Source organism: Chlorocebus sabaeus, chromosome 24 (assembly GCF_047675955.1).
Source record: "Chlorocebus sabaeus isolate Y175 chromosome 24, mChlSab1.0.hap1, whole genome shotgun sequence".
NCBI classification, from domain to species: Eukaryota; Metazoa; Chordata; class Mammalia; order Primates; family Cercopithecidae; genus Chlorocebus; species Chlorocebus sabaeus.
In genome coordinates this window covers 47476327-47502903 of record NC_132927.1, presented here as the reverse complement: position 1 = coordinate 47502903, position 26577 = coordinate 47476327, and the positions used below count along the sequence as shown (strand labels likewise).

The 26577-nt window shown below is 45.0% G+C and overlaps 1 long non-coding RNA gene across 1 annotated transcript; it reads right to left on the bottom strand.

Moving 5' to 3' along the window:
• LOC140710100 (uncharacterized) lies at nucleotides 1-25731 on the bottom strand. Its single transcript, XR_012090996.1, has 3 exons — nucleotides 14991-25731; nucleotides 14274-14388; nucleotides 1-1684 (listed from the first exon to the last, which is right to left on the bottom strand). It is a non-coding gene; the product is annotated as an uncharacterized lncRNA (long non-coding RNA).
• Nucleotides 25732-26577: the final 846 nt, after the last annotated feature.

Below are 26577 nucleotides of genomic sequence, written 5' to 3'. Positions count from 1 at the left end.
ATGCCTTGAGGATGGGGATGGAGTATGACTCTTTTTTGCATCCCTAGCCATTAGCACAACCCGTGACATACACTGAGCTATCAATAAGTTTTTATTGATTGAATTAATGAATAGAAGGATAAATAGATAAAAATGAACGAAATGAAGATCATTAATGGATCTCTTCTTATTATTATACTTTAAGTTCTAGGGTACATGTGCACAAAGTGCAGGTTTGTGACATATGTATACATGTGCCATGTGGGTGTGCTCATTCTGAGCAAACTGTCAAGGACAGAAAACCAAACACCGCATGTTTCACTCATAGGTGGGAACTGAACAATGAGAACACTCGGACACAGGGTAGGGAACATCACACACCGGGGCCTGTCGTGGGGTGTGGAGAGGGGGAAGGGATAGCATTAGGAGATATACCTAATGTAAATGATGAGTTAACGTCCATTAGGATCTTGATGATTCTAGTTTAAAATGCCAGTCATTAGCTAGACCACCCCTCCCACCACCACCACCCAGTAACTAACATCATCTTCTTTCCAAATAATTAGACACGTTTTATGATAACTTAGGTCACACCTGCCAAGATGTCCCACATTTTACCTACTGAGACTAGAGAACAAGAAAATTCCCATGTGTGCTTCCAGGATAAAATCATTAGACCTTATTAGTTGAAAGACTTTGAAGAACATTATAACTTCCTTTTCCCAATCTATAAAATGGAGGTAAAAAGCATAACTATCTCCAATTATCTCCGAATTAAATGAGATAATTCATGTAAAGCACTGAGCTGAGTTCAGGGCATCTATTAAGTTCTTAATAAATGCTAGCATCATTATTACTGTCATTCCTGGTAGTCCAGGATACCTTTTCTTTTCTTTTTTCTATTTTTTGCTACAGGGTCACCCACTCAGTCTGTTCCCCGGGCTGGAATGCAGTGCACAATCATAGCTCACTGTAACCTTGAACTCCTGGGTTCAAGCAATCCTCCCACCTCAGCCTCCTGAGTAGCTGGGACTACAAGCACGAGCTACCATGCTTGGCTAATTTTTAATTATTTTTTTGTAGAGACTGGGTCTCATTTTTGTTGCCCAGGCTGGTCTCAAACTTACGGCCTCAAGCAATCTTCCTGTCTCAGCCTCCCAAAGTGCTAGAATTGCAGGCATCAATACTGCACCCAGTCTCAGGATACTTTTTCAGTGGACTTTAATTCCTTCATACTTTCTGTTTTATAATATTTTAGAGAATGGAATTTCCCACCGTCAACGTTATTCTTGCCTGCCAAGCACAGGTGTTCTGTCTTTGAAAAGGACAGAGGCTTCTCTTTGAAAGACAGAGCCTCAGGACAGTGGTGGCTGCTGCCTCCAGACTGTGATCTCCCCAGAGCAAGCTGGACTGTGAAGTCTGCCAGCCCCAGAGGGACTGAGCAGGAACTAGGTCAAGCAATGGCCTGGTGGCCACTCTGGATCTCCCGCCACTCTTGTCCCACCACTCCCACCTGCAACAGAGGGCACTCCTCGCTCCTCTGGACTGCGGCTCCCCAGGAGAGCTGCAGGGGGAAGGTGCTCTCACTCTGGCCACAAGACTGCTGAACGCTGTTAATTTCAGAGCCAGAGGGTGGATTCTTCTTCAGGTTGTCAGCAGCATCTATCCCCAGCACGGATCCCTGTCAGCTCCTGCAGGCCCCATTCTGTGAAAGGAAATGGGAGACTCAGGGTCAAATCATTTGGCAAGACAGGAGTTCAGGCCTTGACAGAGTAAGAAAGAGGTCAAAGCCTGAGTTAGTACCTTTACTGGGCTTCATTTCCACATAGGAAGGTAAGGCAAACACAGCAGCATAGCACGCTGTTGCTGAATGGAACTCAGGTTGATCTGGTCTGGCTTTTCCATTGTTCAGTTGAGGACACCAAGAGGCTTGGTAGCCCTGCCCAAAGTCACAGAGACACCTTGGGCTGAGCCCGGACTAGACCCAGGTCTCAGGCCTCGTGCTCGACTATCCTTTTTTGTAGGGTCTAGTTTTTGTCATAAGTGAATGACTACACTTTGTTGAGGCAGCCAGGGACTTGTTGCTACCGGCATCCAGTGGGTAGAGAGGTCAGAGATGCTGCTGAAAACGGTACATGTATGACAGCTCCACAATAAAGAACTGTCATGCCCAGAGTGCCAACTCAGCTGGCTCTGTCAGCGAGTGTAGGTAACACTCTAGGCTGATCACCCAAGCTTCCTGGAAGAGTGGAATTGCAAGAGGGGAAAAAACGTAGGAGAAATACCTACGAGCATTTCCGCTGTTTGGTGAGAAAACAGGTGTAGTGTTTTTTTCTGACACTTCTGATACCAAGTGTGTGGAGTGTGTTCCACACTCGTGACCCGTGACTCTGACATCAACAGGAATCCAACAATCAGTTCAGTTCTGACACTAACTCTGGAGTTAGAGCCAACCGCGCATGTTCAAGGCTCCGTCCCAGACTGCCCCCGCTTCAGATGCCAGCCACAAGACCAAGAAGCCGCCCATACTTCTGACCGACTATACATTTGGGAGTTTCTACAACCCCTTCCTCAGTTTTGATAATTCACAGCTCATAAAACTCAGGAAAAGGCATTAACATTTGCCCATTGATTATAAAGGATACAATTGAGGAACAACCAAATGGAAGAGCTGCATAGGGAGGGGGAGGTTTGCATGCCCTCTCCAGATGCACCATCCTTGAAGTGCATCAATGTCTTTCTTTTATTTTTTAAACAGCGTCTCACACTGTCACCCAGACTGGAGTGCAGTGGTGAAATCGTAGCTCACTATAGCCTCGACGTCCTGGGCTCAAGCAATCCTCCTGCCTCAGCCTTCCAAGTAGCTGAGACTACAGGCACGTGCCACTATATGGCTAAATAAAAAAAATTTGTTTGAGGGGCTGGGCACAGTGGGTCATACCTGTAATCCCAGCACTTTGGGCTTAGGTGGGAGGATTGCTTAAGACCAGGAGTTTGAGATCAGTCTGGGCAACATAGTGAAACCTCGTCTCCACTAAAAATAAAAAAAGTTTGGCTGGGCATGGTGGCACACGCCTGTGGTCTCAGCTACTCAGGAGGCTGAGGTAGGAGGATCACCTGAGCCCAGGAGGTCAAGGCTGCAGTGAGCTGAGATCGTGCCACTGCACTCCAGCCTGGGCAACAGAGTGAGACCCCCATCTCTTAGAGGCTGGTCCTGAACTCCTGGCCTCAGGTGATTCTCTCACCTTGGCCTCTTAAAGCAATGTTTTTCTCAACCCAGAAGTTCTCTGAATCTCTGTCATTTAGGTTTTGTTCTTGTTTTTATTAAAACAAACTTTTTTAAAGAGATAGGGTCTCTCTATGTTTCCCAGGCTGGCCTCAAATTCCTGGGCTTAAGCAATCCTCCCACCTCAGTTTCCTCAGTAGCTGGGATTACAGGTTTCAGCCACTGCATCTGACTTCACTTAGGAGTTTTTTGGGAGATTTTTATCTGACTTCATTTAGGAGTGTTCTTGCGGGGGTGGGGGCAGGGATTTTAAACACAGCTATGCTGCTGTGCTTCTCTTACTTTCCTACATGTAAATTAGGCCCTTTAAAGGTAGTAACTCAGGTTTTGACCTCTTTCTTGCTCTGTCAAGGCCTGAATTATGCAGGCATGATTGATGAAATCATTGGCCTTTTGATGACTGGACTTAATCTCCAATCCCTTTTCTCTCCTTGAAGGTCAGGAGTGAGGAGGCGGGGCTGAAAGTTCTAACCCTTAATCACATGGTTGATTTTTCTAGTGACCAGTCCCCATCCTGGAGCTATCTAGGGTCTCTCCGTGATTCATCTCATTAGCATACAGGGCAATCAATTCCAAGGATTTTGAGGTGCTGTGTCAGGAACCAGGGACAACGACCAAATAATTATTGTGTATTATACCACAGCAAGCCCCGGATGGCTCAATATCTTGGGCTGAAAGGGAGGGGCTGCTTGAGTCATGAGACAAGAGAACAACAGTGGGAGGTGTCCTCTGTGTTCATACTCTCCTGTGCAGCTTGGTGAGCCTCAGGCTTTACAGGATGTAGGTGGTGTGGGCCCTCCATTACCTCATCCTATACTCAGGCTATGAAATGCGTCAGATGCCAGGATTCTTGTAAAAGTTGGGGAGAGGCTGCTATGGTCAGAATGTTTTTGTTCCCTCCAAAACTCACGTGTTGGAAACTTAATCCCCAGTGCAACAGCATTGGGTGGTGGGGCTTACTGGGAGGTGTTTGGTTCATGAGGGTGGAGCATGAGTGGATTAAAGCCAGTCTAAAAAGGGCTTGGGGATGTGGGTTCTGTCTCTTCTGCACTTCTGTCCTGTGAGGAACAGTGATTGCCCTGCTCTGGAGGATGTCATGTGTAAGGTACCATCCTGGGGGTGGCCCTCTCCAGACACCAAGCCTGTTGGCACCTTGATCTTGGACGTCACAGCCTCCAGAACTGTGAGAAACGAATTTCTGTTCTTTATGAATTACCCAGTAATGTTTATAGCTGCACAAAATGGTTTAAGAAAGACGTCATAGCAAGCTTCAGTTTTTACTTTTTCCCCTTGCATCTGAACAATTGCAAGCAGAAGGAACAACTGAGTGCTTTATTTCTGCAACCACCATGCTGCAACTGAGTGAAGGGAAGGGAGGGATAAGAGCTTGCCTTCTTTCCTTGTGTTAATTGCAGCATCTTCCAAAACCCAGCAAAGAAGGCATGAAGTGACCCTACCCAGGCCAGTCTCCAGATGAGGGGACTGTAGCTACAGATTGCTATGTTTCCTGTTGGTGGTGGTGGCAAGATTTCATACTGTCCTGGGCTTGCCTTTGCTCAAAATGAAAGGCATTAACACAAAAGGAAGTGGTGAAACTGTGGGCATTCTACGCTTTAGAAATTTAATATTTGGAAACCTGCAGACCTGAAGAGGCAGTAGTGTCTCCTGAAGATCTGATACCCAAGTGCTACCCAGACAAGGAGCTGACTTGTCAGGAAGTGTGGTGGACCTTGACGCAAAAACTCAAACCACAAATGTTTCACTTCTAAATTTTGCAGCCTTTGTTATACAGACATTTTTGTTAAGCCCTGTATAAAACAATGGGATGACTGAGTTCTTTCCCTTCCTCATGGTGACTACGTGCATCTTCTATGAACATTCCCATGTCATGTGGTCAGCTTCCAAGAAAGACTTTACCAATGAGTCTGTTTACAGATTCTCAACCAGAGGACTTACAGGAATACACAGTAGCTATTCTTTTGGGATGCAGAGGTACATGAGCCCCAGACCTCATCCCCAATCAGGCAATTGGGTGAGAATGGTGTGGTTATTGATGGTGGGAGGACAGGGATGGTGGGGAGTTTCCTGTGGAGGGTCCACCACTGAAGAAATCTCTCTACCTCCTGGTTTGATCCAGGCTTTCCAGGGATAAAATAAGAGGGGAAAACAAAGAAGTAATCATTCCCCAGCCCCGAATATGCCCCATCTCTGACTCAGCTCCCAGCAGAGCAGTAACAGGTCCCGGCTTATCAGATGGCTTCAGAAGTGGGTGCGTGCCTGGGTGGGTGTCTGGCTGTGTGCAGTTAGGAGGTCTCAGCAGCAGCCTCTGAAGTCAACTGCTTGGCTGGAATCTACACGTGCTACTCGCTAGTGGGGGAACTTACAGCAAGTTACTTTACCTCTTGTAAAAGCCTCAGTTTTCTCATCGGTCAAAAGGTAGAACTAATAGCAGCTTCATTCACAAAAGCTGAAAGGTGGAAGCAAGCCAAGTGTTCACCCACTGAGAAATGCATAAACAAAATGTGACCTTGACATACATGGAATACTATTCGGCCTCAAAGGAAGAGAATCGGACACGCACTACAACACAGATGAACTCTGAAGACATCCTGCTGAGTCCAAGGATTCCACTTAGATGAGGTACTTAGAGCTATCAAATTCATAGAGATAGAAAGTAGAATGGTGCAGGTCAGGCGTTCAAGACCAGCCTGGCCAACATGGAAACACCCTGTCTCTACTAAAAAATACAAAAATTAGCCAGGCGTGGTGGTGTGCACCTGTAATCCCAGCTACTCGGGAGTCTGAGGCACGAGAATCGCTTCAACCCGGGAGGTGGAACCAAGATCACACCATTGCACTCCAGCCTGGGCAACAAGAGCAAGACTCTGCCTCAAAAAAAAAAAAAAAAAAAAAAAGGAAAGTAGGACAGTGGTTGCCAGGGGCTGGAGGAAGAGGGAAATGGGAAGTTCTTGCTTAATGAGGGTAGTTTCAGTGTCGCAAGATGAAGAGTTCTGGAGATGGCTGGGAGGATGGATGCACAACAATATGAATGCACTTAATGCCACTGAACTGCACACTTAAAAACGGTTACAATGGCAAATTTTGTGTATGTGCATTTCACCATAGTTTTTAAAAATAAATTAAATAAGTAAGGAGAAATAGTACCCACATCAGGGTTCTTCTAGGATTAAGAGTTAATCGAGTCAACTCACTGGTTCTCTACCAGAGAGCTTTTGTCCCCTCCACTCTGCCCCCCCAGGGGACATTTTGTTCCAAACTGAGGGTCAGGCTGCTATTTCTCGCTGCCCAATAACGAGATGCAGATGAACTGGGGGGCAAGAGAGGTTTTATTTTCTGCAGTCGGTTACAGGGAGAAGGCCTAGAAATTATCGCCAGACCAACTCAAAATTACAAAGTTTTTCAGAGCTTATATGCCTTCTAAGCTATATGTCTACATGTAAGTGTGCATTCATTGAAAGACATAAGTGATTAACTTCTTTTAATCCATAACTAAGGTCTCAGTCCTGAAGACCTTCCTCTGGGGCCTCAGTAAATTTACTTCATCTAAATGGGTCCAGGTGCTGGGGTGATTACCCTTATCTTGTCTCCTGTTAAATCACGGAAGTTTGAGGAGTTCCTTTAGACCCCCAATAAACTTATTTGTGGAGGCCTGGGGAGTTTCTTCAGACCCCCAATAAAACTCGTTTAATCCTAAAAGGGTCCTGTTAAGAATTCTTTCGTTATTCTGTCATGCTTTAAGGCCCAGGAAAGGCCTAGGCAAAACTCTTGGTGGGCTTGTGTTACATTCCAGCCTTTGTATAAGGGCACTGGCTTTTTTTTTTTTTTTTTTTTTTTTTAGCTTTTAATGTTTAACTTAACCATGCAATCAGTACTGAAACAGTTGTTATGGAGGCCTGTGTTAGTGAGACCTGACCTGCCACAATTTGACAAAAGTTGGTTACCACAACTTGTAGAAGGCAGGTTGGTGCTACTGGCATCTGGAGGGTAGAGACCAGGAATATGGATGGGACAGTGCTCCACATCAACACATCAAATACCAGTCCTGCCCAGGATGCCCAGGTTGAGAAGTTTCAGTGTAAAGTACCTGGTGCAGAGGCCAGAGGCGGTGGCTCACGCCTGTAATCCCAGCACTTTGGGAGGCTGAAGTGGGTGGATCACCTGAGGTCAGGAGTTCAAGACCAGCCTGGTCAACATGGTAGAACCCTGTCTACTAAAAAATAACAAAAATTAGCCCGGCATGGTGGTGCAGGCTTGTAGTCCCAGCTACTCTGAAAGCTGAGGCAGGAGAATCACTTGAACCCAGGAGGCAGAGGCTGCAGTGAGCTAAGATTGCATTACTGCACACCAGCCTGGGCTACACAGTGAGGCTCTGTTTCCAAAAAATAGAAAAAAAAAAATCTCCCTCGTAATTTCTATCCATTGTCCTCATTAAGATTGGGTGTGTGCACACATCCCTCACCTGAGTGTGTGTCGGCAGCACTGAGGCCCCTGCACCCAGAGGCTGGCTGCCTGCGATGTCCTCGTAACCCAGGACGCAAACGATCGTTGTGGCATATTAGAACACCAAATGCTAGGCGTCCTTCGCTGCAGCGCAGTCACCTTGTCGCCGTCAGCGGTCCCTCTCTGTGCGGATGGAAGCAGGGCAGTTTGCTCTTTGTTCTCTACAGGCTGCCCTCACCTCGCTGTCCCCTGAGAGGAAAGGGTTGGTGGCCGAAGGCACATCCAGAGCCATCCTTACAGCCCCGCGTGCAGCCTCTGGTGAGAGTCAGTGCACTTTGCACACAGATTCTGCAACACCCAGGATATTTCCACCAGCGATTGTGATGGTAAAGTTTAGGGTGGCAGGGGTCGTATTTAACCAGGAGAAAACTTACACGTGGCAAATGCGCAGAAGTATAGGAGTCACGCAATAGATGTGTGCACGAGAAACGGCCACTGCCAGTAGTGTGCAAACTCCTGGCTTAAACAGGTCCTAAGAGCCTTTCATTCATTGATTTTTTCCTTCCTCACCTCTCTTTTGGGATGCGCGCATGTCTTGGGGGTCACTTTTCCATTCCTCTGACCCCAGCACCCCACCCTCAGGCTCTCGCCAGCGTCGGCTGAGCTCCTGCTGCCATCTTGTGGCCGTTCACGCAAGGTGCACCAGAGAGGCGGAGCCCCTGCTGTCCTTGTCCTAGGACTTGATTTGCAGATTTGGGAGCCTTCCTGACTCCAGGGTGCTCATTTCTTTCACGAACAGAAAGAAAAGCCACTCCTGGGCACATTGCTGTCATGTGTGAGGCTGGAAGCACTCCCTACCATGGGATTCTCTCAACGGTCCCTAATTTGCATCTCTAGTCCTCACGTGCAGTGCAATTCACTGTGTGTGTGTGTGTGTGTGTGTGTGTGTGAGATAGAGAGAGAGAGAGAAAGAGAGAGAGAGAGAGAGAGAAAGAGAGAGAGAGATTATTGATAAGGGGCAGGTACAAGAAGCAGGGTAGGCACTGATGCTAGTACTGCACTTCAAAGTCCTCAAGGAAGAAGTTGCCTCATTTTGAACCAAGGATTTGGTTGTCTCTAGAGAGGAAAAATGGGAGCTGCAGAGCTCATGAAAAGCTCCATCACAATGAAGGATGGTCTTGTCTTTTTAGCCACATCTTCTCATTCACATTGCAGCATATTGAGATCTCGACACTGTCTCCACTCTTTCTTTGGCATATGCCTTCCAATTTGAGCTCCCCTGAGGTGAAGAACCTTTCAAGTCCACAAGCTGCATCTCACACAGGGCTGAGCCTAGGGAAGGTATTAAATGTTTCTTGAATGAAAGAACCTTATCTTCATTCAGATGCTATGTGATCAGCATATCCTGTCAATTTTTCTTCCAGAAATCATTTTCCTATCCCTAGCCCCCTCTCTTTATTCCCAGTGTCAATATAATGCATGCCATGTGCCATTCAGCCACCCAGATTTTCCTTTATGATGAGATGCTCATTCCCCTTGACTGCACCAAGTTAAGTCCCTCCCCAGGGATTGCCCTCCATCCAAAGGAAACGGATTCACCCAAGGTTACATCTCCTCCTGGGGGCAGCCCACATTCCATAACTAATCAATGCTGGTGGGGGTGGCCCCAACCCTTGTACCTCAAATCGACACAACTCCAAAGGACCACCAGAGACCCAGAACTTCCCGTGGGATTGGCTGAGGCCTCTGTGGTGACTGCATTGCAGTTCACCTTCTCCCTCTGCCCAAAGTGCTTCCTTCGCTCCTCCCAGGTTGAGGGCTATGGTTGCCCTGGAGAAAGACAGCAAAAGGCCGAGGGCAGTTACTCTTTGCAGAGGACAAAGTGTCAAAGTCCAACAGCCCTCCTTGGTAGCATATAAAGAGATCGTTGTCTTCTTCAACCAGAGGGCAGAAGCAGCTGAGGCTCCGAAGGGAATGGAGCTCCAGAGAAGACTGAACTCTCAATTTAGACGAGTCCATTATGCCAAGGCCCCAGCTGGGAAGGAGACTTGAGATGGGAATCATGGCAGTTCTAGAGTTGTCTGTGAGATTGGCTGAAATCTCTGTCATAACTGTATTACAGTTCAACTTGAGGTTCTTGAAACCCTAGGTCCTCCAAACACTGGCCTACAGATGTGACCCATACCCCTCTGCTTAAAGACAACTGAAAGACTCCTCATCCCTTTCATAACCTACTCCCACCTCCCTGTGTGGCTAAAAACTATGGTCAAGCCACAACATAAAGAGGCCAGGAATGTACTGGGTCCCCTGAGGGAGAAGGAGACCATACATCAAAGAAGCTATAGGGCCTAGCCAGCATGTACTGGCAGAAGCAGAGAGGATATATATGGGATGGGGTCTGGAGGGCACTGAATCTAGAGAAATAGAACATAAAGTTGGATAATAGAGAGTTTATTAATATGAGGACATTCTTCTATGATACAAGATGAATATCCTGTTGATATAGACAGGAGACAGGGAAATACTGGGTAGAAGAGGGCAGTTCCTCAGTAAAGGCCCCACCCTCAAGCCTGGATACCCATGGCCCTAAATGGGAACAGTCATTCCTGTTTTCACGTTCAAAAGTTGCCTTTTGGCTTGCCACACCTGGTTATCCTGTACCCATATAAACCCCCAGCTCCAGGAGTGGATGAGCAGATGAACAGAAGAGCAGCAGAGAAGGAGAGAAGAGAAGGAACATTGGGAAGAGTTCAGCTGGGGACAGTTGGAGAGGAAATCAGCCTCAGGACAGCCAAACTCCAGGGAAAGATCACCTTCCTACTTCATCCCCTTTCCAGCTCCCCATCCATCCCACTGACAGCCACTTCCACCACCCAATAAAACCCCCGCATTCACCATCCTCCAAGTCTGTGTGTCACCTGATTCTTTCAGAACACTGGACAAGAGCTCAGGATACAGAAAGCTGTCACACTGGCCCTCTGCCCTTGTGAAAAGGTAGAGGGTCTACTAAGCTGTTTAACACTTAAGCGATCAGTGGATGGCAAAGCTAAAAGAGCGCACTGTAACACATGCCTGCTTGGGTTTCAGGGGTCCCAGGCATCCACCCTTAGATGCTGCTGTGGGGCCAGAGCCCAGAAGTGCTCGCCCCGGCTCCTGCACCTGCCTGTCTGTGTGCTTCCCCTCCCATAAGGGGTTTGAGCAGTGGCTGTGGCCAAACAGACAAGCCACACCCCATTGCACGTCCTGTGAGGGGGGTCAGGGAACTCTCCCATGTCCCTATTGAAGCTCCTATATGCAAATATTCTGCTAGGTTGATTCCTAGAAGCTAGGAAAAATCACCAGTCCATACTAAGTGAAGTAGAAATGCCAGAATTGCCATGGCAAGTGATAGAGAAAGGGGCCAAAAGCCCAGAGAAGCGGGCTTGATAACACAGGCATTTTATATAAGGTGAGAAAACCCACCAGCCAGTTACGTTTCGTAGGATGGAGGCCTAGAAAGAATACTTTGACTAGCAAAGTGATCAAAAATGTGTTGATGAGAGAGGCACCAGCATGATTGAAGAAGCTCAGTGGTGACCGTCCTTTGTATACCACGGCTGAGACTAGCAAATGCTCTTATAGAACTAGCTTTCCCTATAGCCACAGGATGATGGGGTTTCAAATTAACAGAGGCCAGGAAGCACGTGGCATCAGAAACCAGGTGTATGTAATTACTGTAATAAGGAACAAGGTTGGAGTGGCAGCCAGGGCAGCCTGATCCAGAGAGAATGTGACAATTGTTAATAGAACATGGCATTCTGAAGGTCAAGATAGATATGTGGGCAGCCACCAAGGGTCTCACTCAATCTATACAATCAAGGAGTCTGAGGGAAGCACTCTCATAAAAAGTCACAATCTGTTGTCTAGTTTCTGCACCTGGGTCAGTTTTCAGACCTAGAACTTGGTGGCTGAAAGAAGAGCTGGGCCCTCAGAAGAACCTTGCAACACCACAGCAATGTATATGCTATGATTATCTTTATTTAGCCTTCCCCACAGGACCTATGGGCCAAGGGCAATATCCAGAAACTTTGAGGACTGGTTGGACACAGACACAAGGCCTGAGCTAATTGATATTGGACACCCAAGCCACCACCAGGGAGAATGGAGGGTGAGAAGGCCATACGGGAACCAGCTAAGAAAGTCCTGGTGCAGGTCTCATGGTGGGCTCATTGGGTCAGAGAACTGTCCCATGGTTATTTCCCATGTCCTTAAGCATATAAGTAGAATGGACATATTTGGCAGTTAGGTGAACCAACTAGTTAATCAACCACATTGGGGAAGGCCAAGTGGAAATCTATGAAATTTCTCCCCACTTCCAGCCAAGATGGTAAATCACAAACAATACTATTAACACATCCTGTGGGTACTAGAAGGGACATAAAGGAGAGGGTTTGTGGCCTCCATATTCCAACTGATTCACTAGTCATCCAGCCACCCAACAGGTTCATGTTGCCCACTGCCTAGACAGAGCCGATTTATCAAGACAGGGGAATTGCATCGGAGAAAGAGTAATTCACATAGAGCCAGCTGTGTGGGAGACTGGAGTTTTAGTATTACTCAAATCAGTCTCTCCGAGCATTTGAGGATCAGAGTTTTTAAAGATAATTTGGCAGATAGGGTCTCGGGAAGTGAGGAGCGCTGACTGGTCAGGTTGGAGATGGAATCATAGGGGGTGGAAGTGAGTTTTTCCTGCTGTCTTCTGTTTCTGGGTGGGATGGCAGAAATGGTTGAGCCAGATTACTGGTCTGGGTGGTGTCAGCTGATCCAGGGAGCACAGGGTCTGCAAAATATCTCAAGCACTGATCTTAGGTTTTATAATAGTGATGTTATCCTCAGAAGCAATTTGGGGAGGCTCAGACTCTCACAGCTAGAGGCTGCATGACCCCTAAACTGTAATATCTAATCTTGTAGCTGGTTTGTTAGTCCTACAAAGGCAGACTGGTTCCTGGGCAAGAAGTAGGTTTTTTAGGGAAAAGGCTAGTATCAATTTTGTTTCAGAGGCAAATCATAAACTAAATTCCTTCCCAAGATTAGCTTGGCCTATGCCCAGGAATGAACAAGGACAGCTTAAAGGTGAGAAGCGAGATGGAGTCAGTTGGGTCTGATCTCTTTCACTGTCATAATTTCCTCAGTTATAATTTTTGCAAAGGTGGGTTTCAGTCAGGCCCCTACAAAAAGCATACAAATGTGGTATCTTTCCTAGAGCAAATTAACACTGTATCAGGTACATGGCATACAGCCACTCTGGCAAGTGTATTCTTATCCTCCCCTGCAGAAAATGAGCACCGGAAGTAGTTTGCATTCGTGAGGTGAATAACCCTTTGCATTTGTAGGCTTGTCCCAAGGTTATGTTAATTCTCTGCCCTCTGTCAAAATATAGTCTGAAGAAAGCTGAACCTTCTGGACATGCTGCAGAACATTACATTAATCCACGAAATTGATGACATTATGTTGATCAGACTGGATGAGCAAGAATTGGGAAGTCTAGTGGGAGATAAACCCTATCAAGATTCAGGAGCCTGCTGGGACATCACCTTCAAATTAAAGGACTCAAAAGGAATCACATGCCCTATATGATCAACCTGGGTTCTGAGGTCAGCATAGTCCATTCATGGGAACATTATTCTGGCCCATTTGCCAAGACACATGGAAAGCTACCAGCATTGAGTAGGACCCAGAGGAGAAAATAGCTCCACAAGTCCAGGCTGTGATATAAGCAGTTTTGTCACTTGGTCCATGCAACCTGGTATTCAAATTATCTGTGATTGAGAAAAAATGCTATATAGAGTTTATGGTAAACCTAACTGGAGAATCACAATGTAGACCCATAGGGTTCTGGAGTAAGGCAACAGAGAACTATATGCTACAGTTTATATATTTGCAACAGAGAATTACATACTATTTAGAAACAGCTCCTGGTTTGCCACTGGGGCTTGGTAAAGAGTATTTGATCACACAACTTGTCAGACACTAAGCCACATGTCTGAGGGGGCCTAGCAGGAATCCATCCTAAGATGGAAGGGGTACAGAGGACCTACACAGACTGTATGAGCAGGTGGTGCAGACCCTCCCATGTCATTCACTACTGTCACACAAGGACCTTTCCTCAGCTCATGCAGATGGCCAATAGGGTGAGGGGTGAATCCCTTATAACCAACTGATGGAGGAGGAAAAAAGCCAAGTTTGGCTCAAGATGGGTTGGTTCAATGTGTGTATGCAAACCATTAACGGGCTGCTGCAGCAATCCAGCCCCATGCTGGTGGCCTTTAAGACAGTAGTGAGGGAAATCAGAGAGAGGCAAACGTCAGGCTATCAGGTCATCCACTTTATGTGGAAAGAGAACAGAGGCCAGAAAAAAACACGGACTCAGGGGAATAGCAAATGGCTGGGCTAGTTGGTCAGGGGCCTAGGAGAAAGCAAAGACTGGGGACAAGGGTAGAGGCACATGGACGGATCTCCAGGAGTGGGAATGGGGTGTAAAGATCTTTGAGTGCATGTTCATGCTCACCAGAGAGTACCTGCTGTGGAGGAGGCACTCAACAACCCAGTAGTCCGAATCATTGGTAGTGGTCCAAACAAGTAGTAGTCTAGTTGACATCAGCCGTCTTCTTCAATGGCCACTCCTGTGCTGGCAAAATGGGTGCATGAGAGGAATAGCTATGGTGGCAGCACAGACAACATGTAAAAAGATTCCATTCACCAAGAGTGATCTATCTACTTACTGATGCTGCCAAATATTTAACCTGAGTGCAACAGAAAGCAATGCTGAGTCCTAATACAATACCCATCCCTTAAGGAGGGCAATCATCCCTCTGATGGCTGGTTGCTCACGCTGAGCCCCTTCCACTCTAGATGGGAGCAGTTGTTTATCTTGACTAGAATTGACACATGTTCTAGGGTTTTGCCTTTTCTGCTTGCATAGCTTCAGCCAACAGTGTCGTCAAGGATTTATCGTGTGTCTGATTCACCAAACACATGACCATGGGACCCACTGATCCTATCACATACCGTAGAAGCTAGTGACTTGATAGTGCAATTGGATGGTCCTTTAAAAGTACAGCTGAGATGCCAGTTTGGAAACAATATTCTTTGAGGATGGGGTAGCATCCCTTAGGATGTGGGGTACACCCTAAATCAATGACCATTACTGTGGTTATGTGGCCCCAATGGGTGGAATACATGAAACTGAGAACCAATAAGTAGAAACAGAAGTGGCCGCACTTACCATCTTTACCAGTGACTCACTTGGAGAATTTGTTCTTCTTACTCTTGCAGCTTTAGGCTCTGTGGGTCTAAAGATCCTGGTTTCCACAGGGGGAACACTTCCATCAGGAGAGACAGCAAGAGTCCCATTCAACTTTAAGCTGTTGCTGTTGTAGCTGGACCCAGGTTCAGCTGCTCACGGCTAGAAAGCCAGACATGAGAGGTGAGAGTTGGTGGAAGGAAAAGTTGGCTTTAAGCAAGTGCTAGCAGGCTTGTGGAGCTGGTCTTTACAACTTGGTTATTTTTCCTTCCACCACCCTCACTTCTCATGTTTGGCTTTCAAGTGGTGAGCAGCCAAACCTGGGTCTGCTTACAAACATGGCACCCCATTAAATACGAACTGACCCCCAGCCCCAGCTCTGCCAGCCATGACTACAGCTTTAATTAGACAAGAGACTGATTTTAGTAACTTTCTGCTAATAAGAGGTCATGAGTATGCACTAGTTCCAGCCTGTTTAGAGAAATTGTGCACATGTATGCCTTTGTGTCCCGGAAAGAACCTTTTTTTTTTTTTTTTTTTTTTTTTTTTGAGACAGAGTCTCTCTCTGTCGCCCAGGCTGGAGTGCAGTGGCACAATCTCGGCTCACTGCAAGCTCCGCCTCCCGGGTTCATGCCATTCTCCTGCCTCAGCCTCCTGAATAGCTGGGATTACAGGCGCACACCACCATGCCTGGCTAATTTTTTTGTATTTTTTAGTAGAGACGGGGTTTCACCTTGTTAGCCAGGATGGTCTTGAGCTTCTGACCTTGTGATCTGCTGCCTCGGCTTCCCAAAGTGCTGGGATTACAGGCGTGAGCCACTGTGTCTGGCTGAAAAGAACTTTAGACATATAGGGCCTAATTGTAATAGATTTAAATGTAAGTCTCCACCCCAAAGGGAACATGGGTCATGTTACATGCATATTTGTTACATGTCATGAATACACTTTCATGCATATTAATAGCTCCTTCTATAACCTGTCACATATATGTTTAGCTAACCTGTCATGTTGTCCCCACAGGAGCTCTGGGTACAATTGACAGCAGGGAATGTGCACTGTAATTAAGACTGAACACTGTGTGTATGTTCCAGATAACTCTGGAAATACATGCTCAACCCTACAAGATAGGCACAAGCAAATTAATGCTATGTCTGATCCCACAGTGTCCTTAAATCAATGGCCCTCTTCATGATCTAGAATAGGTCCCTCCTGGTGAAGAAAAAAAACGTTGCTCATAATTTTGTTACCAGGAAGGGGTCTTGATCCAGACCCCAAGAGAGGGTTCTTGGACCTTGCACAAGAAAGAATTCAGGGTGAGTCCATAAAGTGAAAGTGAGTTTATGAAGAAAGTAAAGGAATAAAAGAATGGCTACTCCATAGGCAGAGCAGCAGCATGGGCTGCTCAGCTGAGTATACTTATAGTTATTTATCGATTATATGCCAAACAAAGGGTGGAATATTCGTAAGTTTTCTGGGAAAGGGGCAGGGACTTTCTGGAACTGAGGATCCCTCCCCTTTTTACACTATATAGGGTAACTTCCAAATGTTGCCATGGCATTTGCAAACTGTCATGGCTCGTGGGAGTGTCTTTTAGCATGCTAATGCATTATAATTAGCATATAATGAGCAGTGAGGACTACTAGAGGTCACTTTCACTGCCATCTTGGTTTTGGTGGGTTTTGGCCGGCTTCTTTACCACATCCTGTTTTATCAGCAAGGTCTTTATGACTTTATCTTGTGCTGCCCTCCTATCTCATCCTGTGACTAAGAATGCCTAACTTCCTGGGAATGGAGCCCAGTAGGTCCCAGCCTTATTTTACACAACCCCTACTCAAGATGGAGCTGCTCTGGTTCAAATGCCTCTGACAACTTTAGCCATGATTATAGGGATATGTTTATTCTTCTGCTGTGGGCTGTATTGCTGTTACACACTCACTGTGATGCTCCAGCAGATGTCTTCTGCAAGTCCAGGGACTCACAAATACTTTCAACTCCAGGAAGACAGGTTCCATTCCATGGCCCCCTAACTATGCTGTTTTTCAGCAGGAAGTAGCCAGATGAACACGCCATCCCTATTCCATAGAGATGGAATACAACTCAACAGTGGGGGAGTTTGTAACCAGGAACCTCAGTTTTAAAAAGTGCCCACTTTCTTCTTCCTTCCCTCTCTAGGCACTCCCCTCTGACAATGCATGCTTATCTAATTATGCTTTTGCTTAAGAAATCCCAGAGGCTAATCTTGAAACAAACCAGGCATGGAGTTTCCACTGTGGAATTCTCCTGCTTAAGGGGAGTCACGAACAATTAATCCACCACCACCATCAAGGTGGAGGGTGGGTGGGTTAAGACAATGCCAACTAGACCTTGAGAAAAGTGATGATCTAAGAAAGCCCTCGGAACAAGACACACAGATTCTGCACCTGCACTCTGCCTGCATGTCTCCCATACCCAGTTTCCCTTTCAAAGCCCTATGGTAAAATTTAAAATTTAAGGTGGTACTTCAGAACACTAGTTCACCATCTTCTTGGTTTGCTGGCTCTCCATTTAAACCTGCTTTTCCTCCCTTCAACCCTCTGTCTGGCTTTTGCATGGTGAGCAGCTGAATCTGGGTCCGTTTACACTGTCACCTAGTCACTTGTGTGGAGACAAGCAGGCAAGGAAAGAAGCTACCACCATGGCAGGGGTAACCCACCAGGATCACCAGGAGGAGGCGGGGCTGTCACACAGTGGGGGTAGGAGGGCACACGTCTGGCATTCAAGTGATCCACTAGGGTGTCTCATGCAATCCCTGCCCAATTTAAATGGAAGATTGTCAGCCATGTAGAGCAGACACTGAGAATCAGGGCATGCGGACTAGAGGTTCTGAACTCTCAAGGATGAGGGAGCTTGGGTCACACCAGGAAGTAATCCACTTTGACTAGCAGAGGTGCTGGCTAAGCGGAACTCTCAAAAGGGTAGTAGGGGAGGGAGATATGCAGAGATGAGAAGTGCAAGAACTAAGAGGGATGTTGTGGTATTCTGCCCGGATTCCACTTCAGGAGGGAGATCATTGTTCCCCTAGATTCCAGAAGTGATCCCTTCCCAGGAATCACCCTCAGCATTCTTTTTAAAATTCAGGACATCTTAGAAGGGCCATCTAGTTCCAGGCCTCCCCATGGATTTTTACTAAAGCCTTTGTTGTAACTGCACTGCAGTGCCATTTTTTTCTCTGTCCTATTTGCTACTGCTTTTTTTTTTTTTTTTTTTTTTTTTTGAGACGGAGTCTTGCTCTGTCGCCCAGTCTGGAGTGCAGTGGTGCGATCTTGGCTCACTGCAAGCTCTGCCTCCCGGGATCATGCTGTTCTCCTGCCTCAGCCTCCTGAGTCGCTGGGACTACAGGTGCTCGCCACTACACCCAGCTAATTTTTTTTTTTTTTTTGTATTTTTAGTAGAGATGGGGTTTCACCATGCCAGCCAGGATGGTCTCCATCTCCTGACCTTGTGATCCACCTGCCTGGACCTCCCAAAGTGCTGGGATTACAGGTGTGAGCCACCACGCCCGGCCCTATTTGCTTCTTTCACTCCTTCATACACATTGTTCCTAAAAGCACTCTACCCCAATAAACTTCCTCTGCAAAAATGTCAGGCTCAGAGTGTGCTTCCACAGAACCTGACCTACTGCAGTCAACATCTTAGTTAGTCCAGGCCTGGCAGCTGAATTACTGTAATAGCCTTCAATGACTTCCTTGGGGACTCCCTTTCAATGCAAATGTCCTTTAGGTCTGCAGTCTAGCTCCTAAAACTAAAAAGTCTGTTCAATTTAGCACTGATAATGTCAATTATAAGCTTATCTTCCCAGATGCAGAACAAAGACAGATGAGATCAATGTTGCATAATCTATTCTTTTTTAACTCTCTTTTTCTTCTTCAAACACTTTTTTTTTTTTAGACAGGGTCTTGCTCTGTCACCCAGGCTGGAGCGCAGTGGTGTCATCATAGCTCACTGCAGCCTTGACCTTCCAGGCCCAAGTGATCCTCCTACCTCAGCTTCCTGAGAAGCTGGAACTACAGGCACAAGCTACTACACCTAACTAATTTAAAACAATATATGTATTTTTTTTGTAGAGACAGGGTCTTCCCATTTTACTCAGGCTGGTCTTGAGCTCCTGGGCTTAAGTGATCCTCCTAACTCAGCCACCTGAGTAGCTGGGACTACAGACATATGCCACCATGCTCAGCTAATTTTTAAAATTTTTTGTAGCAATGAGGTCTTAGTGTTTCCCAGGCTGGTGTCAAACTCCTGAGTCCAAGCAATCTTCCCGCCTTGGCCTCCCCAAGTACCGGGATTATATGTGTGAGCCACTGCATCTGGCCTAAACTTTCTTTTAAAAATTAGACTTTACTTTTCATGTCTTTGAAGTATTTGTTTGCTCCTAGTTTAAAAGTTATAAGAAAAAATATTTGATATAATTCTCCCCCTGCCCCAAATTGATGGTGTACTTGGGAAAAATAATTAAATTATTCTTACTTAGAAATGTAATAAAGTAGGAGGTCTTGTAAAGAGGTATCCTTTGAACTGTAAGATGAAGGGAATTTCCAAGACTTAAAACTAGTAAATTTGACACCTGTGGTTAAGATCTATTCTCCCCAAAGCAGGAAGGACAAGGGCTGCAATTAAAGTGGCTAGGCAGAGGTAGGAGGTGGATGTGAAAGCTGGAGTCTACTAACTCAGATGTATGAGCATAACCAAAGCAAGAATCTGATCGTGGAAGAAATGGGGTTGTTCTGCTTGGAGTCTTGCAAAAGGAAGTCAGGTTGGGCGCAGCGGTTCATGCCTGTAATCCTGACACTTTGAGAGGTCAAGGCAGTTGGAAAAGGAAGTCAACGAAAATTTTTGTGTTTGCTGGAGTAAGGATAAAAATGAAAATAATTATTCTATTACTAGTGATTCAGGATTTTTCTCAGCCCCTTCATGAGACTTGTGACAGGGGTTCCCCGTTTACTTGGCCTGCCGCACTAAACCCCTTGTGGGAGGCAGCATGTGAGTGAGTGTGGGATCCAGCAGGCCACTCTGGGTGCCAGCAGGAGCAAGCTCCGTGTGAGGGTGCTTGTGACTCCAAAGCCCCAAAGGGAATGTTACAGTGCTCTCTCAGCTTTGCAGTCTGCAGACGGCTGTGTGTTAACAGCTCAGTTGGCCCCCTGCCTTGTCACGTGGGGTGGCTGCCCTCCATCAGCGAGGGCAAAGGGCCAGTGTGACAGCCTTTTTGGGTGCTTGCACTTGGTGGCTCCCAAGCTCTTGTCCAAGAAGAATGCAGTTGCACAGATACTTGAAGGATGGTGAAGGCAGATACTTTTATTGAGTGATGGAAATGGCTCTTAGTGGAGAGGGGAGTTGGAGAGGGGATGGACAGGGCAGTTAGCCTTTCCTGAAGTCTGACCACCTCTTCCCTGAAGTCCAGCCATCTCTCCTCTCTACCAATTGAATCTGGGGTCTTTATAGGCACAGGATGGGGGTGGGGCAGGCCGTAGGTAGTTTTGGAAAAGGTTACATTTGATTGGTAAAAAGACATTACTCAGAAAGAACCAATCAGGAGATGGTGGGCAAACAGGAATATTAGTTCTCACTTTGGGCTGTGAGTTTCAGGCTAATTTGACTTGAAGGTGGAGTTTCATCAGGATCTGCCCATCTGTCTAGAATTTCTCTGTTGCTCACCTCTATCACTAGAACAGTAAAAAAAAAATAATAAAGCATGTGTCTCCCAACACCGGAAGAAAAAAATATACTTCCTTGTGCTCTGTGTTCATTAACTTCTGATGCCAGTGTGGCCTCTCAGTTATCTTCTGACAGGAAGCTGGGAGTGCCCTAAATCTCTAGAACTGTAAATTAATAAACTGGCATATTGATCAACATATTGATCTACTACTTTTATTACCATTAGTTGGTTCTGAGGCTAATTCAGGTTAGCAAAAAAATTAAGTTTATAAAACCTTTAGGTCCTGAAAAAATCAAGTTTAAGTACTAACTCCTAACAAACCCTAAAACCAACCATATTTCAACAGTCAATCTGTCCCTCTCCATCCACATTAATTCCAGCTCTTATGTCAGCTTTCTCCTTTATCTAAAACACACCTTGTACTTTTGAGGAAGTAATGTTAATGAAAATTTCATTATGAAAAAATGCATCCCAAATTTGATTTTATTTTCCATGTTATCTAGAAGAGCAGAGACTGAGGATCTTGGATTTTTAAAGGTCTCATTTCCAGTTTCCATGAGGCTTGCTGTGTGGCCATGGGCAGGTGAGCCAGGAGAAAAGGTGAGCCTTGGTGTTATGCCACGCCATCTAATTACCGGAGACGCCAATGCCTCCTGTATGTTTCACTAGCCACCATTTTTTTCTTTTTTCTTTTTAAAAAATTTTTTATTATACTTTGAGTGCCAGGGTACATGTGCACAATGTGCAGGTTTGTTACACAGGTATACATGTGCCATATTGGTGTGCTGCACCCATTAACTCATCATTTACATTAGGTATATCTCCTAATGCTATCCCTCCTCCCTCCCCTCACCCCATGACAGGCCCCAGTGTGTGATGTTCCCCTTCCTGTGTCCAAGTGTTCTCATTGTTCAATTCCCACCTGTGAGTGAGAACATGCGGTGTTTGGTTTTCTGTTTGCGATAGTTTGCTGAGAATGATGGTTTCCAGCTGCATCCATCTCCCTACAAAGGACATGAACTCACCCTTTTTTATGGCTGCATAGTATTCCATGGTGTATATGTGCCACATTTTCTTAATCCAGTCTGTCACTGAGGGACATTTGGGTTGGTTCCAAGTCTTTGCTATTGTGAATAGTGCCACAATAAGCATATGTGTGCATGTGTCTTTATAGCACCATGATTTATAATCCTTTGGGAATATACCCAGTAATGGGATGGCTGGGTCAAATGGTATCTTGTTCTAGATCCTTGAGGAATTACCACACTATCTTCCACAATGGTTGAACTAGTTTACAGTCCCACCAACAGTGTAAAAGTGTTCCTATTTCTCCACATCCTCTCCAGCATCTGTTGTTTCCTGACTTTTTAATGATCACCACTCTAACTGGTGTGAGATGGTATCTCATTGTGGTTTTGATTTGCATTTCTCTGATGACCAGTGATGATGAGCATTTTTTCATGTGTCTGTTGGCTGCATAAATATCTTCTTTTGAGAAGTGTCTGTTCATATGCTTTGCCCACTTTTTGATGGGGTTGATTTTTTCTTGTAAATTTGTTTAAGTTCTTTGTAGATTCTGGATATTAGCCCTGTATCAGATGGGTAGATTGTAAAAATTTTCTCCCATTCTGTAGGTTGCATGTTCACTCTGATGGTAGTTTCTTTTGCCACACAGAAGCTCTTTAGTTTAATTAGGTCCCATTTGTCAATTTTGGCTTTTGTTGCCATTGCTTTAGGTGTTGTAGTCATGAAGTCCTTGCTCATGCCTATGTCCTGAATGGTATTGCCTAGGTTTCTTTTAGGGTTTTTATGGTTTTAGGTCTAACATTTAAATCTTTAATCCATCTTGAATTAATTTTTTTGTAAGGTGTAAGGAAGGGATCCAGTTTCAGCTTTCTACTTATGGCTAGCCAGTTTTCCCAGCACCATTTATTAAATAGGGAATCCTTTCCCCATTTCTTGTTTTTGTCAGGTTTGTCAAAGATCAGATGGTTGTAGATGTGTGGTATTATTTCTGAGGGCTCTGTTCTGTTCCATTGGTCTGTATCTCTGTTTTAGTACCAGTACCATGCTGTTGTGGTTACTTTAGCCTTGTAGTATAGTTTGAAGTCAGGTAGCATGATGCCTCCAGCTTTGTTCTTTTAGCTTAAGATTGTCTTGGCAATGTGGGCTCTTTTTTGGTTCCATATGAACTTTAGTTTTTTCTAGTTCTGTGAAAAAAGTCATTGGTAGCTTAATGGGGATGGCATTGAATCTATAAATTACCTTGGGCAGTATAGCCATTTTCATGATATTGATTCTTCCTATCCATGAGCATGGAATGTTCTTCCATTTGTTTGTGTCCTCTTTTATTTCATTGAGCAGTGGTTTGTAGTTCTACTTGAAGAGGTCCTTCACATTCCTTGTAAGTTGGATTCCTAGGTATTTCATTCTCTTTGAATCTATTGTGAATGGGAGTTCACTCATGATTTGGCTCTCTGCTTGTGTGTTATTGGTGTATAGGAATGCTTGTGATTTTTGCACATTGATTTTGTATCCTGAGACTTTGCTGAAGTTACTTATCAGCTTAAGGAGATTTTGGGCTGAGACAATGGGGTTTTCTAAATATACAATCATGTCATCTGCAAACAGGGACAATTTGACTTCCTCTCTTCCTAACTGAATACCCTTTATTTCTTTCTCCTGCCTGATTGCCCTAGCCAGAACTTCCAACACTACGTTGAATAGGAGTGGTGAGAGAGGGCATCCCTGTCTTGTGCCAGTTTTCAAAGGGAATGCTTCCAGTTTTTGCCCATTCAGTACAATATTGGCTGTGGGTTTGTCATAAATAGCTCTTATTATTTTGAGATATATTCCATCAATACCGAATTTATTGAGAGGTTTTAGCATGAAGGGTTGTTGAATTTTGTCAAAGGCCTTTTCTGCATCTATTGAGATAATCATGTGGTTTTTGTCTTTGGTTCTGTTTATATGATGGATTATGTTTATTGATTTGCATATGTTGAACCAGCCTTGCATCCCAGGGATGAAGCCCACTTGATCATGGTGGATAAGCTTTTTCATGTGCTGCTGGATTTGGTTTGCCAGTATTTTATTGAGGATTTTTGCATCGATGTTCATCAGGGATATTGGTCTAACATTCTCTTTTTTTTGTTGTGTCTCTGCCAGGCTTTGGTATCAGGATGATGTTGGCCTCATCAAATGAGTCAGGGAGGATTCTCTCTTTTTCTATTGATTAGAATAATTTCAGAAGGAATGGTACCAGCTCCTCCTTGTACCTCTGGTAGAATTCGGCTGTGAATCCGTCTGGTCCTGGACTTTTTTTGGTTGGTAGGGTATTAATTATTGCCTCAATTTAAGAGCCTGTTATTGGTCTATTCCAGGATTCAGCTTCTTCCCGGTTTAGTCTTGGGAGGGTGTATGTGTCCAGGAATTCATCCATTTCCTCTAGGTTTTCTAGTTTATTTGCATAGGGGTGTTTATTCTCTGATGGTAGTTTGTATTTCTGTGGGGTCAGTGGTGATATCCCCTTTATCATTTTTTATTGCATCTATTTGATTCTTCTCTCTTTTCTTCTTTATTAGTCTTGCTAGCGGTCTAACAATTTTGTTGATCTTTTAAAAAATACCAGCTCCTGGATTCATTGATTTTTTGAAGGGTTTTTTGTGTCTCTATCTCCTTCAGTTCTGTTCTGATCTTAATTATTTCTTGCCTTCTGCTAGCTTTGGAATGTGTTTGCTCTTGCTTCTCTAGTTCTTTTAATTGTGATGTTAGGGTGTCAATTTTAGATCTTTCCTGCTTTCTCTTGTGGGCATTTAGTGCTATAAATTTCCCTCTACACACTGCTTTAAATGTGTCCCAGAGATTCTGGTATGTTGTATCTTTGTTCTCAGTGGTTTCAAAGAACATCTTTATTTCTGCCTTCATTTCGTTATTTATCCAGTAGTCATTCAGGAGCAGGTTCTTCAGTTTCCATGTAGTTGAGTGGTTTTGAGTGAGTTTCTTAATCCTGAGTTCTAGTTTGATTGCACTGTGGTCTGAGAGACAGTTTGTTATAATTTCTGTTCTTTCACATTTGCTGAGGAGTGCTTTACTTCCAACTATGTGGTCAATTTTGGAAGAAGTGCGATGTGGTGCTGAGAACAAAGTATATGCTGTTGACTTGGGGTGGAGAGTTCTGTAGATGTCTATTAGGTCTGCTTGGTGCCGAGCTGAGTTCAATTCCTGGATATCTTTGTTAACGTTCTGTCTCATTGATCTGTCTAATGTTGACGGTGGGGTGTTAAAGTCTCCCATTATTATTGTGTGGGAGTCTAAGTCTCTTGTAAGTCTCTAAGGACTTGCTTTATGAATCTGGGTGCTCCTGTATTAGGTGCATATATATTTAGGATAGTTAGCTCTTCTTGTTGAATTGATCCCTTTACCATTATGCAATGTCCTTCTTTGTCTCTTTTGATCTTTGTTGGTTTAAAGTCTGCTTTATCAGAGACTAGGATTGCAACCTCTCCTTTTTTTATTTGTTTTCCATTTGCTTGGGAGATCTTCCTCCATCCCTTTATTTTGAGCCTATTTGTGTCTCTGCACATGAGATGGATATCCTGAATACAGCACACTGATGGGTCCTGACTCTTTATCCAACTTGCCAGTCTGTGTCTTTTAGTTGGAGCATTTAGCCCATTTACATTTAAGGTTAATATTGTTATGTATGAACTTGATCCTGTCATTAAGATGCTAGCTGGGGCCGGGCGCGGTGGCTCAAGCCTGTAATCCCAGCACTTTGGGAGGCCGAGACGGGTGGATCACGAGGTCAGGAGATCGAGACCATCCTGGCTAACACGGTGAAACCCCGTCTCTACTAAAAACACAAAAAAAAAACTAGCCGGGCGAGGTGGCGGGCGCCTGTAGTCCTCGCTACTCGGGAGGCTGAGGCAGGAGAATGGCGTAAACCCGGGAGGCAGAGCTTGCAGTGAGCTGAGATCTGGCCACTGCACTCCAGCCCGGGCGACAGAGCAAGACTCCGTCTCAAAAAAAAAAAAAAAAAAAAAAAAAAAAAAAAAAAAAAAAGATGCTAGCTGGTTATTTTGCTCATTGATGCAGTTTCTTCCTAGCATCGGTGGTCTTTACATTTTGGCATGTTTTTGCAGTGGCTGGTACTGGTTGTTCCTTTCCATGTTTAGTGCTTCCTTCAGGAGCTCTTGTAGGGCAGGCCTGGTGGTGACAAAATCTTTCAGCATTAGCTTGTCTGTAAAGGATTTTATTTCTTCTTCACTTATGAAACTTAGTTTGGCTGGATATGCAATTCTGGGTTGAAAATTCTTTTCTTTAAGAATGTTGAATATGGCCCCGACTCTCTTCTGGCTTGTAGAGTTTCTGCTGAGAGATCCGCTGTTAGTCTGATGGGCTTCCCTTTGTAGGTAATCTGACCTTTCTCTCTGGCTGCCCTTAACATTTTTTCCTTCATTTCAACTTTGGTGAATCTGACAATTATGTGTCTTGGAGTTGCTCTTCTCGAGGAGTATCTTTGTGGCGTTCTGTGTATTTCCTGAATTTGAATGTTGGCCTGCCTTGCTAGGTTGGGGATGTTCTCCTGGATAATATCCTGCAGAGTGTTTTCCAACTTGGTTACATTCTCCCCATCACCTTCAGGTACACCAATCAGATGTAGATTTGGTCTTTTCACATAGTCCCATATTTCTTGGAGGCTTTGTTCATTTCTTTTTACTCTTTTTTCTCTAAACTTCTCTTCTCACTTCATTTCACTCATTTGATCTTCAATCACTGTTACCCTTTCTTCCAGTTGATCAAATCGGTTACTGAATCTTGTGCATCCGTTGCGTAGTTCTCGTGCCATGGTTTTCAGCTCTATCAGGTTATTTA